This window comes from Pseudopodoces humilis, chromosome 1 (assembly GCF_049639895.1).
Source record: "Pseudopodoces humilis isolate 2021_Gansu_Grassland_sample_001 chromosome 1, ASM4963989v1, whole genome shotgun sequence".
NCBI classification, from domain to species: domain Eukaryota; kingdom Metazoa; phylum Chordata; class Aves; order Passeriformes; family Paridae; genus Pseudopodoces; species Pseudopodoces humilis.
The window spans coordinates 81,159,858-81,178,105 of NC_142200.1; positions in this window are offsets into that span (position 1 = coordinate 81,159,858).

Sequence of the window (18,248 nt, forward strand, 5' to 3'; positions counted from 1 at the left end):
AAGGCATCAGAAGATTTTTACAAAGGAAAAAAATTACTATAGATAATATGATTTTTCCCCTTCAATTTGTGAATGAGAATTAGAGAGCAAAGGAGGTTGTGATAAGACAAGGAAACTAGTATTTGGGAAAAACTCTACCTTTCATAACAGCATTTTATAAAATATTTACATTGATAAGTTGCACATTTCTTTCTATTCAGGCTTTACTGAGCTTGGTTTTCTGAATGACTATGGTGAGTTGGCCTGGTTCTGTTTTCTTTGACATTCATTAAATGACTTAAATCTTTCCATATGGCTCTGCACTGAGTCAGGTTATAATATCCCTCTAATTAGATTAACTTCTAAATTATTTTTTACTTACCTCTGGACATATTTCCAAATCCACCTGCAGTCCTCCAAGCTTTTGCAGTATTTCCCTTTGACGTGAAGTATATAGAATGGAACAAAATAATATATGAAGGAGTGTAATTAGTATTTCTTCAATAAAATATTTCCCATTATTTTCTGTCCATCTCTTCACCCACTTTAACATTTTTATGCTATATCTACTATAGCTATTTCAGCACTATTAATGTTTTTGGTGTGTTAACTTGCAGTGACAATGTCAAGACTTTTGCCTGAATAGACAGAGTGAATTTAAAACTCAACAGTGTATGTGACTCATGCAAATTTTCACAGCGTGACTTGACTTGCACAATTCTAATCTGCATTGTTCTGACAAATTGCATAATATTGTTTTGTTCCTCTGGACTTCACTAATTTAAAAGGGTTGTCTTGGTATCAAATGTTGCAACATTACTGTATATCCTACAATACAGAGTGTAAACAAATAGATTCGACTGTGGGTTAAAAACCATGACATTTTTCTGTTATGACAATTGACATCCTCTTCCATTTCCATTTATCTTAGAATATTTTAACACATAGATAGTGTTTCAGGAATGTTAACTAACTGTCTATCTATCACCATATTCTCCCCTCATGCACCTGGGGAGGCTAATGTTATCTCTGTTTTCCATGTAAGGAAACTAAGACAGACAAGCCAGAATAAATGAGACATCTCACAGTGGGATTTTGCACGAAAAGAGAGTAACAATTCTTCAATTTGTGGAAGTTTTCCTTACCATTTTTTAACTAGTATTTTGGGGAATGTGTTCTGAGTAAGACTCTTGTAATATGAGATACATTCCTTGAGAATGTTCACAGTGACCTTCATGATAGCCCTTAGTATAATTTGGACTCCAGTTGGAGCTGTACATCTTTTATTTATAAGCAGCTCAGAAGTACCTACAAAGCCCATGAAGCTTCCTGTCCTGTGTAGCTTCTAAAGTGAAAATATAGAGAAGCACATAAAACAAATAAAACAATTGTGCTAGTCACAGCTTTTAATATTATTTTCCTATTTGCTCTTTTATTCATATAGAAACTCTAAAGAAATAATTTCGCTGTAGGGTTAATTCTAAGAAGTTGCTGCAGAATGTGTAATACACACAAGATTTTGCATCTTTTGTATTTTAACATATTTAATCATACTCTGGACAGAAGGATATGCAACAATGTGGCAAAATTCATTAATGATTTTATCCTGAAAAATTTACATAATATGGAAAAACATATAAAGCTGGGGGGTAGGGGTAAGAAGGAGGAAATAGGGCATGTTTGGAGTGATGGTGTTTGTCTTCCCAAGTCACTTTTGCACATGATGGGGTCCTGCTCTCCCAAAGACAGCTGAGCACCAGCCTGCCCTTGAGAAACACTGAATAATTTCCTTGTTTTGTTTTGCTTGTGTGCACGACTTTGTCCATCTTTATCTCATCCAATGAGTTTTCTAACTTCTACCCTTCTCATTCTCTCCTCAGTCTCACTGGTGGGGGACTGGTGGAGGCACTGTTTGGTGCTTGGCTCCTGGCTGGGTGAAATCATAACAGACATTAACTCTCAACTAATTTTTATTCCAAGAAAACAAAAAGAGTTTTGTTAAATAGTAAATAACTAGGAATTTCTCTGTCTGTTCATATTTTGCTTAAACAATCCAAGACTACATGGGTTTCAGATACAATGCTTCTCAGGTACAGACTGTAGAATCTACTTGCTTTCTCCTCACAGTCCTGAGTTTGGTGGACTTCTTGGACTAATACTCTTTATACTCAGACCCTCCATCAATTTCAGGTCAACTAAAGCAGTATTAGAACATATTCTGTGGTCATTAAGGCCTGCTATTATATAAGGTATAGACCATAAAATATATTTTTTATTGACTATGTCATACTTTTGGAAATAAGTTAGTAGGAAAACTACTACTAACTTTCTTCTGCTTACAGATATCAACAATGACTGCATGAAAGGAAACAGAGAGTTGTTTTTGGATTAAATTTAAAACCTAATTTTTCTAGCTAGTGCTACTGCAATTTTTTTGGATGTACCTGTTGCCTAACTGCAATGGTGTTTGATAGTGAGAATTTCCAAAGAACATGGTAAGAACAGTGTTTCCCTCCATTGGTGATACTTCTATGAATCCTTTCAGTTTCATTTGACATTCTGTTCTTTTGGTATTATAATTCTGCCTAAACTGGAATACCTTATTGATATTCACCACACTTCTTATGACAATGGTAAATTGGGAAAAGTTCTATGAAAGACGATGGGATTGTACTGCTGTGAAATTAAGTGAATGGGAGGACAACCTGGTTTGATATTTATTGTGTCTCCTTAATTAATTCTCTCATCTGAATGTTTTGAAACATATTCTTCCACTTGAATCATGATAGATACATTTCTTTGAAACAATGCCCTCTCCCAGGGAAAATATTAAGTATCTTAGACACTACTCTCCCCAATTTATATAGTTCTAGAGACTAAGAGAAATTTGTAACCCAAAAAGTAACAAAAGATGGATCAGAAATACATCATCTGTCTCATCTTTGTTTGAGGGCTTGTAGAGGTAAGAATTGAATAAGTTGAACCTGAAGTTTTAGGCTTTTATTTTATTAAAACCACCACCCAACAACGATAATAGCAGCACTTGCCTAGTAATTATTTTATCAGTGGGTGGTTGAAGAGAGTTTTTATGTTCCACCTGTGTTCTACTTTTTAATTTGATTGCACTTTTGACATCAGCTCCCCAATTTAGATAGGTACATTTCTTATTTCGCCAATATTGGAATTAACTAAGAGTAGAGGCAGAAATAAAAAGGCGTTTTTGCTTCATTGTTAGGGAAAATTTTTGCACAAAATATACAGCTGAATGGTGAACAATCGCGTATTTACAGTGTCATAAGCCTTCTATGCCTTTTATGTGTCTGAAAATCTATCTAAAGAGATTTCTAGAAACATATGTTGTTGTTAACTTATTATCTGAAATCCATACCTCATTCAGTTAAAATTCTGTTTTAAAAGCCATGGCATCATATGCAAGATTCTATGAGCCAAAAAAATCTCGAAAGATCACAAAGGTTTTAAAATACTTGTGCTGTCACTTTGATTCGCTCAAGTTTTTCATGGAATAAAATGGTAACCCTCTAGAAAAACACTGAATGTGTTCCTTTTGAACATCTTTCTAAAAATTATTTGTAAATTTACTTTCCATGTGCAATGGAATGTTAACATTATCTGAAGAACTTGAAAAATTTGCTTGTTGCCCTGGGACAAGTTCTATTTTTTAATTGAAAGTATGAATAAGAAATCTTTCCACTTTACAATCCTTGTAAGAACTTGAAATTAAGTGCAAGGAGTTATTATAAGGGAATGCTGATCTTGGAAATACTAATGTCCTTTTCTGGGGATGTAAGATGCAAAATTTAAATTCCAAATTATTCATCCTAATCTCAAACCCTTATTTAGATGTTAATTGAATTAAGTTCTTCACTCTATCACAACAATTGAAATTAGCTGGTTTACAGCTTTGTTACAAGTATTTTTTTTTAATGTAGTGTCACTGGTGCTGCTAAATTTGCTCTCTGTTGACTAATATCGGACTCCAGTTTTGGCATGCAAACCTCAAAACTGTTTATATGCTTCATACTAAAGCATGTGATATAAGTAGTTTTAAAAGGGTTGAAGTGGTAAAGTGACTGAACAGTTGTCTTATAACATCTGAAGGTTTTAAGTTAATATCCATATCGTCCAATGTCTGATGTATTCTCATCTTGAATGAGTGGCTGAATAAAATTTTATAATGCTCCTCAATTTAGCAGAAGAAAACATGTCAAATTACTTGTCTTTCTGTCTCCAGCCTTGCAGTCTATATAATGTCAAAAATAGGATTAAAAAGGAAAGGGCGTGAGGGGCCAACTCCATCTCCCCTTTTAATTCTATTTATATATTTAAACCTTTTCCTTTCTGGGGAAAGGGGCAATCTAATATTATGGGACTACACAGTCATAAAGGTCTCTGGTTGTTCCATTTTGCCATTTGTTATTCAGTGGATCAGTGTGTCTGGATGAACCTTGCTATCTATGATGGCCAAAGGCCATGTTTCTGTAATGAAGGCTTAACTATGTGAAGTGACTCACAGTTAAGAGAGTGGAATTTTAATTTATTTTTTTTTTTGGTGTTAAATTGCTGCTGCACCTTTAAAATACATTTTACAATGTGAAATGTTATAAATTGTGTGTGACAGAGGATAAAAATGAATATAGAATATCATGCTACCGAGATGAACTAAGCACTCTGTGGCATTTCAGACTAACATTAGGAATTTCTGCTATATTTTGTTTTGGTGATTTCCTCTGATAACTATGAGATTCCTTCATTTTCTCATCTCAGAAGCAGCATCTAACTCAACAAGGAACTTTTTTATATCCATCTAGGAACTAAGTGGACTTCTGAGGATTCCTGACATCTCTTTTAGTTTATTTTTACACTGTCTTATAAAAGATATATTTCCTGATTCCATTTAGTAGCCTGGAAAATGTCATATGTAGGTAGAAAAACTGTAGGGAACTAACTGGTTTCTGTCTGTGGAATTGCTGTTTTGCTTGACATGTATATAAAAAAAATTTGTTGGAGAAACTGCAATGTCCTAAACCAGAGCAGCTGAGGTTACAGTACCCAGAAGTGGTATCTCTAGTAAAAATACATTCTGTAAAAGATCTGTCTTTTGAAATGTCATGTATTTTCTATAAAGCTTCTCATTATATTGAGAAATCATATACTTATGAACTCAGTTTAGTAAAGCCGATGTTACTTATTAGAAATTTAGCAAGGTTTTTTATCTGTGAAAATGCTAGTATAAACTCGGATTTGAAATGAAATCTTAGAAGATAGAATGGATCATGATGGAATATATGAGAAATAAAAAAAGCCACAAAAGTTAAAAAATGGTCCTGTATAATTTTTTTCAGTGATAGTTTACAAATTAAATGTATTGTCTGTATTTCAAGAGGACAGGAAAGAATAGAGATAGATAGCAGAGTGTGGTAAAAGTTATCCAAATAGCTCTATTATACAACTCATTTATTCACATTTCAAGAAGAGAATGAGTAGGATAGGAAGTAAATTCACATCCTTCAGTCCATCAGTCTTCCAGCGTTTCGTACTTGAATGGTGCTCATCTGTGGGCTGCACTGCAGCATTAGAGAGTCAGGCAAGTCTGTGGCATTTTCCTCTTGTCCAGCAATTACTACCCAGATAGTTCCTTCTGCTCTGAAGTTCATGTGCTCTTGAATTTTGGTTCAATGTCTTCTTCGGGCAGCCACATTATCAGCTGACATATTGTGGACTTCAGCCTACCTGGCATGGCACATCACTGTTTCTCTGTCAAAAGTTACAGCTTTCTCCAATTCCATTTAGTCAAAATGAACTAGCACAGAGTGTAATCTATTTCCCTACTTTTTTTTTACTTTTTTTTTTTAAATTATTTTTAAATCCAAACTGTCCAGACTCTTTGGAAGTTAGTTCTGAGGAAGTGAATATGCATGAATAAAGTGACATGTAGCTGCTGCAGGCGAGCCAAGAGAGGAAATACTCCGTCAGCTCGTTAACCAAAAGATCCCATTCTCACTGCTGTCTTACAGAGTCTGTTCTCTTCTTTCAACATTTTAGATCTTATTTACACCTGTGTACATTTTCCACATGATACATATGGTCAGCATTTCAAACAAGTAGATTGAACTGTAGCAAACATGGGGCATGTCAAAGCTTTTATATACTAGGTGATACATGGACAGAAAATTCTAAATAAGTATGCAAAAGCTTGGAGCAGTGTAAGTCTAGGATAAGCTCCTGATGTAATCATATGCCTTTGGATGTTTTGTAGTCTATATAATTAGTATGGAAGTTATCAGACTAAAAGTAATGACTTGAAATATTTGAGATATACATTAATATCTCTGGCAGTATAGTATACCACAGTAGCAATATCAGAATCTCTTTTTCTTCTCAAAAATGCATAGCTATAATACCAGTTTGTCTTAATTAATTTGTCTTAAGATAATATGCTGGAAGAGCTGCTGATGCAATGTGGAAATTGCAAATATTAATCCAAATTTGTTTAACCTGTAGAGAATTAATGATAAGATGACAATAAGATGGAGTAATTGCTTTAGGTTGGTAATTTACATAGTTTAAACAGGGCAGCCTCTAGACTTCAAATCAGTAGAATTAGCACCTCATCTACTTTTTAAAATTGGAAGGTTCTATAAACTCACAAAGCAGGTTAATTGTGCAAGTATAGTACAAATTATATTATTTTTGGCAGTCTTTCAAAAGTTACCCTCTAAAAAACTCTGCTTAATTTTGTTAAGTCTATATTAATTTCTTTTTTATGTAGGTATAGATTTCAGTTCATTTTTTCATAGCTAAGAAGGAAATAAGGATAGGTACAGCTATTAAAATGAAAAATAAAAAAAAAAAGAGAAAGATCATGTGATTTTACAATAAAGATATTTCTGAAAATGTTGCCCAGTATGTGATGAAATAAAGTATTTTTTTGGGTTACAATTTACACAATTGATGTAGAACATACTGCTGCCTCCCCACACTTACCTACAAGGTTTATTTTTTTCCCTAAGGCCTTACATCAAAGTTGGGCCTTTCTAAAGTGCAACTTTGCATTTCTAACATTGCATTTCTTGCATCTTCAAGAATCTATGGAATAAAACAATTGAACACAATTGTTTAGGAAGTTAGGTTTTATGAGGAATCTAATGCATCTATTCTTCAGTTCGAATACCTAAATTTGGACAAACTCATCTATCACAGCTAATTGTTCTGAGACTATCATCTGTCATGGATTTGTGAATTTGGCACATCTGAAAAGTCATTCTGAGAAGTTTTATTATTATCGCTTTTTTTTTTTTTTTGTAATGGTGGTGGTCAGTTATGGGTTTGGTGGGGTTTTTTGTTTGTTTTTATTTTTTTTTCACTTTTCTTTTTCCACCAGCAAAGAAGGAAAGTTGTTTTAATCAGAGTATGCTGTTACTGAAATACCTGCAGCTCCAGGCCTGGCTGTCTAGTCATTACAAAAGTAATCAGCCAAAAAAGGACAAACAACCAGATGCAAAGTACTTAAATAAAATTATTCTGGCAATTTGCCATAAAATTATTATGATTTCATCTTTGATATTTCATTGAGACTAAATAACTCGCAAAGCAAATGAGGCATGAAATATTTTCAAAATCTCTGTAGCCCCAAATATAGTAAATTCAAATTTTATTTCAAGATTAAGTACTGCCATGTGTTTCCGAAGTCCTGCATGATCTCTTTACTGTCTGGTACTTGTTCAAGAAACCTTGTTTTAATGTTTTGTACAAAAAGGCTTTTCCTTCCATCTACCTTTTTAGCAGTGTTATGGTTTGTTTAAGAAGTAACTTTTTAGAGAGGGACAAAGGGACCAAACAAAGTAGAAATTTCTGCACTTCGTGAAATGCAAATGAGGAATTTTCTTAACCCTTTTATGTATATTTGTGTATTTGTGCATTAATGTATATTTATATATAAAAATATTACATATATATAAATTTTGTGATTAAATTTTGTGACTCTAAAATTCAAAATTCCCTCCATTTTCTTTGTAATTATGTCATATAGAATGATCACTGTGGAAGTGAAGAGGGCAGTGATGAAAATTTTGTAAGCCATTAGTCCAGTAGATCTAGTCTGGAAAACACTATTGGAGGCCCAATGTCCCTGCTAAACCAGGGTGCCCCAGAGCATGTTAATTGAGATTATGACTGGACAGCTTTCTGGATAGGAAAAGAGATATTCACTCCACAGCCTTTCTAGGCAATCTGTTCCAGTGCTCAGTCACCCCAAGGTAACAAGTTCTTCCTCATCCTGTGTTCCAGTTCCTGCCTATTGCCTCTTATCCTATCATGTGGCACCACCAAGAAGAGCCTGCATCCATCCTCTTGACACCCTGCAGACTTATTTTTACCACATGGTCAATTTTGTTTTGCCTGAGTCCCACCTCAGTGATATCAGCCCCCCTAACCAATGCATCATCAATGTATTGATATACCTTGGCATCCCCATCTGGCCATTCCCTTCAGCTCAAGAGCTCGGCCGTGATGGGCTGTAGTGAGTGAGTGCCAGTATCCCTGTGGGAGAAGAGTGTACTGTACTCTTTCCCACCTGAGACTAAAACATTCCTCATCTCCCTCTCCTAAGGGAGCCATTCACTCATGTCCTGTACATCGATTGTAGCTGAAATAAGGCGTGTTTGCTCCTGAATGGTGGAAGTCAGTTTGGCTGTATTAGGTGTCGCTGCAGTCAAGGGACCGGTACTCGCATTCAGGCCACAGTCAGAAACCACTGTTCAAGCCGCAGTGGCCACCGTTCAGCTTACTAACAGGCCACAGAGGTGAACTACAGGAAGAGTGTCTCTGAACAACAGTTCTCCTCTCCTTTAACTCTTGAATGACTTCAGCAATTCCATCTCTGGTCACTAGTGGTAGAGGATAAGGCTTTACATTCAGTACCTTGACAGCTGCAGGAGCAGCTTGTAAAAGCCTTACTGAGAGCACAGAGGAACTGAATTTCTACTCCTTTCCCTTAGAATACACCCAGGTTTTCCCCTTCAGGAGGCCCAGTCCCATAATATTCAAAGGGAAAGAAGCCAATATCATCATGGTCTCAGTAGGGTCATCTCCAGGCAACCAACATTTAATTTGAGCCGTCTGCTGTGCCTTAGAACACCTAAACACATCAGTAAAATATATCTGTTTTTTAGGGACTTTTCCCACTTCATTTGTCAGTTTCCTCATTCAGGGCAGAGGAGGGCTGCTCTGACTAGTCAAAAGGTGACTGGGGATCACAAGGAACCAAGGGGAAAAGTTACCAACAGATCCCCATCTTTATTTTCAATGAGTCTTCTTAAGATCTTTTCACTGGCTGTACCCTGGCTCACCTACTGAGGACAGCACCGAGAGTTTCCTGACATCTCAGAACCAGCTACATACAGCTTCACTAAAGGGTCCGTAGGGACCACCTATTGGCTGTGAGGTACTGGGGAAGGACAGTCTCTCTTCTGTGGACTCTTATCCTTTTTTTCTGACATTTTCACCAGAATCTGTAGATTTTGGAGTGGTTGTTTATCCACCAGCTCCCAAGGGATACCCTTCTCCAGTCATTCCTTCCATAGACAGTTCATTGAGGCTTCAAATCCCTGGTACCAATCTGAACCAAGAAGCATTTTTCCTGAGTTGCACCCTCTGGACAGCACTGTGATTCTTCACTTCACTTGCAACAAGTCCCATCTGTCAGCCATAAATTGGTAGCTCCTCTTCTATTTTCCCCCACCTAAGATGAGGTCCATCTTTCCGTCCTCCCACACAAGCAGCTTGAAGTCTATCTTGCACCTGGGTTGCAGAAATCTTCAATGAGTCAGGCGGTCCTTTAATTAAGGGGGTCATTTTATCTGAGTTAGCAAACAATAACATGGGAGAAGACTGATGGAATGCAAGATGCCTCTCATGTATGAATTGGAGTCAAGCTGCCTTTTGCACACTCTTGATGTGTTTATCCAATGTTGGAATGGAGATAGATATGGATTCTATCCTCTTCAAGGGGTATAAATGATCTTATTTAGTCTCCCACACTGATGGATGTGGTGACTTTCTTTTTAGTGTACTGTATTCTTTTTAACGAATCTGTATTCTCAAGTAGATTGCAACTGAGACAGAGACAGTGCCCTAATATTATTTCATCCTCATTCTTGCATTGCATTGCAAAGTGCATTTCAAGCCTGCAATTATCAACATATTTAGGAACATTCCTTTGATATAATGATTTTAAGGATGTTGTCTTGATTCTCTGCAGCATTGTAGGAATGGTGTTTGATGTCTATTTGGTTTTTTTTTGGAAGGATTTTTATTTGCTGGAGAAGATGGATGATTAGAGGTTACTAGTGGTGTTCTTCCTTTTCCCTCCTCTGGATCCACTACTGGGGAGCAGTAAATTTGTATTTAGTGTAGTGACTGGTAATTCTTGTTCTTTAAAACTAGAAAATATTGACTTATTTTAGTAGGCGTGCTTTCAAGACAAGAACAGACACAATTTCTATTTAATTTCCTTTTTGTTGTTGTTGACAGTGGGATTTCAGTTTTTTCATTTGTTTGGTGTTTTTAGGGATCACAAATATAGGCAGGATGTCAAAAGAGATAAATGAGTCTTTACTGTTATACTAATGTCATTATTTTTCTTTTCAGACAGAGCAATTTTCAGTCTCCTTCCTTTAAGGACATTAAATACATGGTGACTTTTTAGATCCTAGGTTTCTCCATATCATTTGAAATGAGGAAGTCATTACCTTTGCATGTTTGGGGTTTTTTGGGTTTTTTTTCTTTTTCTTTTTCTTTTTTTTTTTTCTTCAATGTGTGACATTTAGGCGTCTGACAGCTTACAGCAACTTTAAGAGGTCAACTTTCTTTCCTTTTTAAATCTTCCATCTTTCCTAACTAGAGTCTAAGACTGGACAATCAGTGACATCTAACTCAGCATCATAAGTTCTGCTGAACTACTGAAGGATTTGTTCCCCTAAATTCATTAGATGTACCTCAGAAAAACATCTTATATATTGAAGAGGAGTTAAGGATTATTGCTTTATTCCTTGGAGAAATCATAAAGTGAAATAGGACGGTTTTCACATTTTGGTAAATGAAAGGAATATATGATACTGCTACAGCTTATAGAAACAAACTTTTCTATCACAGCTTTTGGAAATTGGTGACTCTTGAAGTACACATCCCAAAAACACACTGTGTTCACATTCATCAAGCCATGCTTTAAAGATTTTCCCATACTCTCTATAGGAAATTATTTAGATTTAATAGTAAATAATAGTTTTAATACATAAGCTAAATCTGAAGTGAGTGACTGACCTTGCAGCAAATGAATCATCCTACCCCAACTCCTTTTTCTGCATTCTCCTTGGTCCACGTCCTGTTACTCAGTCACTTTCTTATAACTGAAGTTCCAAGTCACCTTCTGTATGAAGTTATCAAGTGTCCTCTTCAGCAGCATTTTTTAAACCAGAAAAGACTTGAACCTATGTACTGAAAGCATTTAGAATTTGCAGGTGTTTATGATTTATTTATATTAATACTTTATGCCTCATAAAAAAGATAAATCTATGCAGCTCATCAGAGTCCTTTTGGAGTGGAGATTCACTATTCAATGCATTTACTTGGGTGTGCAGTTCATAGTCAAAGGTGATTTTCTGAAGGTTCATGGTAAAAGCAAGGTGGTATTCCTAACAGTGAGACTTGGAACTTGTAGATAGTTCAAGAAACCAGTCTGAATGGTTTATATCAACTCCTAGTGCAAAGAAATTTGAAAAAAGTGAAACAGTAGGAGATTTCTGCTCAAATCCTTTGTAGTTACCTGTGCATGTATACAGAAGGACATATATGTGACATTGTGAACAATAACTTCCTACTTAGTTGAACGCTTTGTTACAAGAATTTTGTTTTCAGTAAAAGGTTGAAAACTAGCTTGAGCTTTTAGCTTCAATATGTTGAAGCAAAGATGGTACCAAATTTTCTGTACTGCGTAGGATGCCGCTTTCTACTCTCAGCTCCTGCATTCTCACAGGGTGTTCTGTAACAGACAGACTAATCCTTCCTTGGGCTCACTGTCTGCTCAGTGACCCCACACCTTATTCTGGCAGAAACCATAGGTTAGTTAGAGCCCATTAAGGAAAGCAGAAGCTTGAACAATGGATAATGAAACCTCCTTGGGGGACTGTGTCAGACAGGAAAGACCAATGGGGGCATGTAAATGGGTCACATCCTTGTCTTTGTTCTTCAGTAATCCAGAGTGACTCTGTGGTTGTCAATAGGTAATGTTTTCTAAGGAGAAATTCTCTAAACTCCAATATGTGAGCTCTACAGAGATCATTAACCCTAATGGATCTTCATTATACATTACAGCAAGAGGCATTAGTCAGTAATATCAGCAGCTAGTAATTCCCTGATTTTATTCAATTAATGATTTTGCATTATGCAAAGGAATGAAGTAATCATTGCTCTGCTTTTTTCACAGTCATCCAGGTGCCTCTCCAGACTCTTCCTGGAAAATTTACTTCAGCTGTGGTCCTGTTTAGAGAAATGGTGTGTTAAATCCCAGTATCTACCTACCTAGGGCACTTAGAATATATGAACATAGAAAGCATTTCAATATTTTGAAGTTTCATAGTGTAAACTTGTTACTGCTGAAGATGAATAGATCACGCGGACACAGGTTGAGGTGTGGTGAAAGAAAGAAGGAGTTTATTTTTCCCCCCAGGATTTATAGGCTTCCTACCACGGCCAGGGATTGGATGGTCAGGATAACACCTTCTCACTGCACTGGCCATGAGAGATGCCCATTACAAGTTGTGTAACAGAAAGAATGTACACATATCTATGTTTACAGTTACTGTCCTGGGAAAGTCCTTAGAAAACTATGTTAGCAAGCTCAGAAGCTGAGTTTTCAGGGCGACATCTCACCCTTTTTGGTTTAACAAAAAGAAAAGAAAAAAGAAAAATGAACAAAGAAACTAGCAACATTATAAACAATCAAAAAATAAATAATAGAAAAATACAATACTCCATACAATCAGAAGGCTGTAATTTCAGGGTGATATCTCACCCTTTCGTTATTACAAAAAAAACAAAAAACCAAAAAAAAACACCAAAAAGCAACAAAAACCCCAAAAAATAAATGAAACAAATGTCTAACATCAACACCTGCTTGTGGATGGCTCTCAATTTGGTCACAGAGGCAGAATCCATGGCCAAATTGAAAGGTGCCTGGGAAAACCTATGAAATGCTATGACAGCAGTCTGTAATTCTATCAGTTGGGCTGATCCAGCCTCATGACTCTCTAAAAACCTAAAAACAAAACAAAACAGCGACATCAATGGAAAGATTAATGTAATAAACTTAAGGAGCAGAAACTGCTCGCAGAACCTCCTCCAGCATCTACTGTGCCTGTGGGGTCAGTGTCAGAGGTGACTTTAAAATCAGAGTCCCCGTTTAATAGACCAAATAAGGGAGACAGTTCTGTCGTGGTCAGTCCCATATGTCGTGGTCAGTCCCATATAGGGACACAACCATGTGAAAGTCCATTAATATCTAGACATCATTCATGCAGTGTCTGCACTGAATGCAAAAAAATAAAATAATTGCACCTCCAAATGCAGGACTGTTTGTCCCAAAATCATTTTGACCCTCAAATAATTTCAGGGAGGTTGTAGAGATGAGCAGCAGGAAACTGCTCGCAAACTCCAGAGAGGGCTAGAGCCCCATATCATCGGCAAAGGCCGGCAAATTTTCACAAGCCTTATGGCAAAATCTCCATTGATATCTCTGTGTGGGCTCAGCATTAATGATAGCTGGCACCAAAAAGACAAATTTCATTCTGTCATCGAGATGCAAAGGAATTGTAAAAACAATCCTTCAGATCCACAATGAGGACTAGCCAATCGGCAGGAAGCATGGCAGGTGAAGGCATGCTAGCCTGCAACAGCCCCATGCTTTCCATCATAGCATGAACTTTCTGGGAACCTCCATTTCCCAGACTTCTTCTTGACACAGAAAACAGGAATGTCCCAGGGATTGGTCGAAGCTCCAGATCACTGTGATCCAACTGTTCCTGCATCAAGTCACGGAGGGTGACTAGTCTATCATGAGAAAGGAAAACAGAATCTGCTGAACAAAGAGTCAGTCTCAAGTTCTTCTTTGTGTTGAATATGTCAGCATTGAGTCACCAAGGATGGACCGGGTGCAGACCCATTCAGGATGATCCCTGGCTGTCAGAACAGCAGTCCGTGAACCCAGGGAGGCCCAGGGAACCCGAAGCCACCATCTCCCTGCAGCTGGTTCTCAGCTCTGCGAACATAAAACTCAAAAGGCACAAGGTGAGCAAATCCAGGTCCCGCAGGGATAGGAACAGGAGGGATGAGTGTGGAACACATGGCAGAAATGCACCCCAGGAATTCTGAATCAATGTCCCCTAGGTGAGCAATGGTGCCTTGGGCAGTGACATTCAACCACGCCACAAGAAGAGCACTCATGCCCTCACCCACCGGACCAAAGCATTCGGAAGCACGTGGAATGCCTGATACGCTCAGCTGCACAGTCATTTGACAAGAGGACAAGGTCCACAGGCCAGCTGAAGAAGCTCCAGCAGCCTGGGACCCCTGGCCCGTCAGGGCCACTGGCTTCTCCCCCGCACAGCACCACCGGAGCCAGTGGGAAACAGCGCAGGACCTTGGTCTGCCACAGCCGCAGGAGGCGACGGGGGAGGGCCGGCTCCAGCCGCAGGCTCGGGTGATGCCCGGGAACCCGAGGTGGGGGTGTTTGGAGGCAGTTCAGCACAGCCCGCTCCCGGCGCGGGGGGGGCAGTGCTCGGAACTGCCCCTAACAGTGGTTCCTCAGGGGCAAAAGGTCCAAGAAGTGGTGCCGGCTGCTCCTCCGTGCTGCTGGAAAAGCATGCGCAGCCACCAGCGCGGAGCCCGGGCCCTGCCCGTCCCCCCCCGCGGGGCAGGGCACAGCGCAGCCACAGCAGGGACACGGGACAGACCCTGAGGCATCACCCAGGGCCGGCGCCGCCCCCCGTTCATGCACCCCCCCATCGGTCTGTGCCTGGAGGGCACGCGGAGGCGGCGACTCACCCCGGGCTTCCACCGCCGGGGCGCGGGCCGAGGCGAGGTTACACCCCCCGGGTCCGCGGCGCCCCGGACAGCCTGCTGGCAGGGATCCAACCCTGCCCCGGGCCTACACCGCCGGGGCGCGGGCCGAGGCGGCGTTACACCCCCCCGGGTCCGCGGCGCCCCCGACGGCCCGCTGGCAAGGCTCCAAGCTCGCCTCAGGCCCACACCGCCGGGGCACCGGCCGAGGCGGGGTCACGCCCACCGATCCTGCGGCGCCCCCGTTCAACCCGCCGCACCTTCGCCAGATCCCGAGCAGCCGGAGCATCCGGGGCTCATAACCGACCAGCAGAGCCTCGAGCAGGGAATCGCCTAAAGCCTCCCAAGCCGACTGTGAAAAAATCGCTTCAACCACAGGGAAAAACCCCTCAATTCTGCCATACTCACACAATCGCTGAAAGTCAGCATACGAAACATCAGTCCCTCTTTGATCAGACACCGCATGCCATATCTCCAGAACCAGGCCCTCCGTAAGAGAAAGCCCAAAACCATCCATAGCCACAGGCTAGACAGTACCCTGTAACACACGTGCAAGACACGGCGAGGTCACCAGATGTTACCGCTGAAGATGAATAGATCACGCGGACACAGGTTGAGGTGTGGTGAAAGAAAGAGCAGAGTTTATTTTTCCTCCCAGGATTTATAGGCTTCCTACCACAGCCAGGGATTGGATGGTCAGGATAACACCTTCTCACTGCACTGGCCATGAGAGATGCCCATTACAAGTTGTGTAACAGAAAGAATGTACACATATCCATGTTTATAGTTACTGTCCTTAGAAAACTATGTTAGCAAGCTCAGAAGCTGAGTTTTCAGGGCGACATAAACTGTTTCCAAAAGAGTATGATATGTAAGATATAAACATTAAGGAATGCATCTTAAAAAACATCAGTTACTAAATGGAATCATTCTGCATTATTTCTCCACTAGTAAGAATAATGGTCATACCTACAGCCTAGCTTGCAGAATTAACTTCTACCTGTCAATGTACAACCCTTTATTTTTCAGAGTTTATTTGTTTTAAATAGACAGAAGGCTTTTAAAAAGTCCTAAATTTTCCACATAACAAAGAGTAAAGGTCAGTAGATATGGATGTAGAGATATCAAAAGGCACTACAATTAGTTACTGAATGCTGGCACAATTTATTGGCAATTACTATGGAATTTAAGATCACTTGTCAAGGAGATATTCCGTCAAGGATTCCATTCCATATTTTCAGTTTGTATCCTGTTCAGGTGCTGCTTCACATTAAAAGTGTTATAGAAGCTGTCAGTGGCTTAGCAATTCCCTGAAAGAACTCTAGACTCTCCATTCTATGTTGGTTTATTGATTACATTTAAATTTCTTTCTAAATGGTTCTGAAAATGCAGGAGTTATCACGAGTAACAGTTGTCAGCATGATCAGTTATGCAATTGACTCTATCTTATAAACATTGCTGCTTCTATGTGTCCATCATACCAAAGGGTAAGCCAACCATTGCATTATAAACCCAGCAGGCAGGCAATGTCATATATTTTCTAATATTTAAAAAATAATAATGTAGTGAATCTCCATGCAATGGGTGATAATATCTTTATTTTGAAACAGTTTTCCTGTTCCAGTCATAATTAATATACTGATTCATAGTGTTTAGTTTCCTTTTAAAAAATGCACTGAAGAATCAATTTAATTTTACTAATGTTTTTCTTGATGAAAAGAATTATCAGAAGTTTAATTTTAAGAGATAGACTTAGTTACATTTAATGTAATTAATTGTGTTTTTTAAATCAAAAATAATTTATTTTTTGTTTGCCTTTCTGTGATCTGTATCTCCTTTCTGTTTAAAAACTCCTACCCCTTTTTGCCCTTCTGAAAACATGTACAGCCTCTTAAACAGACACTTTATTCACGGCAACCCTTTTTCATATCTAGTATTTTATGAAAATTAGAATCAAAAATTGTGTGGTCTTTCAAGATTTTGGTTGTCCTTGGACTTTAAGACATGAGAAAGGTATCACGTTCATCTGGAATAAAAAATGAATAACAAGTGACACTTGATTTTTTAAAATTCTCTGCTAAAATTACTCCACCTTTGAGAAATAATGCCCCTCTCAGATGTAACTTATAAGAAGTTGCATATTGAAAGATTCCTAAACTTTATATATATGCGGGGCCAGCATTTAGGAAACTCACCTCTGAAAGAGGGTAACTCAGCAGCAGTCTAGCACAGATTAGGAAAAAATGTAAAGAACAATCAAAGCTATGAGAAGAAAGATTTACTGCAAGCATACACTTATAAAAAACTCTGGTCTAAAAAAAACAGAAAAGAGCTAAATCAGCAAGAACCACTTCATAATCCTGTATTAAAATACTTTTAGTCTGAAAGTTGAAATGTCACACAGTAGGATAAAGAAAATTGATAGGATTACAGCATAAAAATTGGAGGTGTGGAGTGGTAGGGAAAGGATGAATACTTTAGAAGCTCAAGACACTGACAAGAAATCCATGAGCTAATGAATTGGTGTATTTTTAGAAGTTTCAAACGCAGACTCTGTGACTGATTCATGTGACGTTACATGGACTGCTTAATACATTTGGTCTTTGCTTGCTAGTGTTCAAAATGGAAATAAAATGCTTGTCTATCTTTCTAAAGAACTTCTAGATTCTGGATGACAGTGTTTGGGTTTGTATGCTGTTGTTAGAGCTGAAATATTTTATATATCATCTCTATTGCCATCTATAATATGGGTAATGTACAAAAGAGGAATAATTTTTCTTTTTCTTTTGGCACATGAAATGAAGTGTTATATTAGAGTAAGTATTTATGCTTTATATGCCAAATAGCATTGTATTTCTCTTTGTTTCTAATCATTTCTCAGAGTGGTACATGAAGTGCCAAATGAAAAGTATGATAACAGACATATAATTGTTCACTCATAGTTATTCCTCAAGCAATACATTCACTTGGCTGTATGAAGTCCTAATCAGTAATTTTCATTTTTATTTTTTGGTGATTTCAAATTGGATGCTTAACATCAAAAACTTATGTTGTTGTTTTTGTTTTTTTTGCTTCTCAAGTATGTAAAGCGAGCAAAGGAAAGGAAAAATGAAAGGAAAACCCTCCCATGTCCCCAT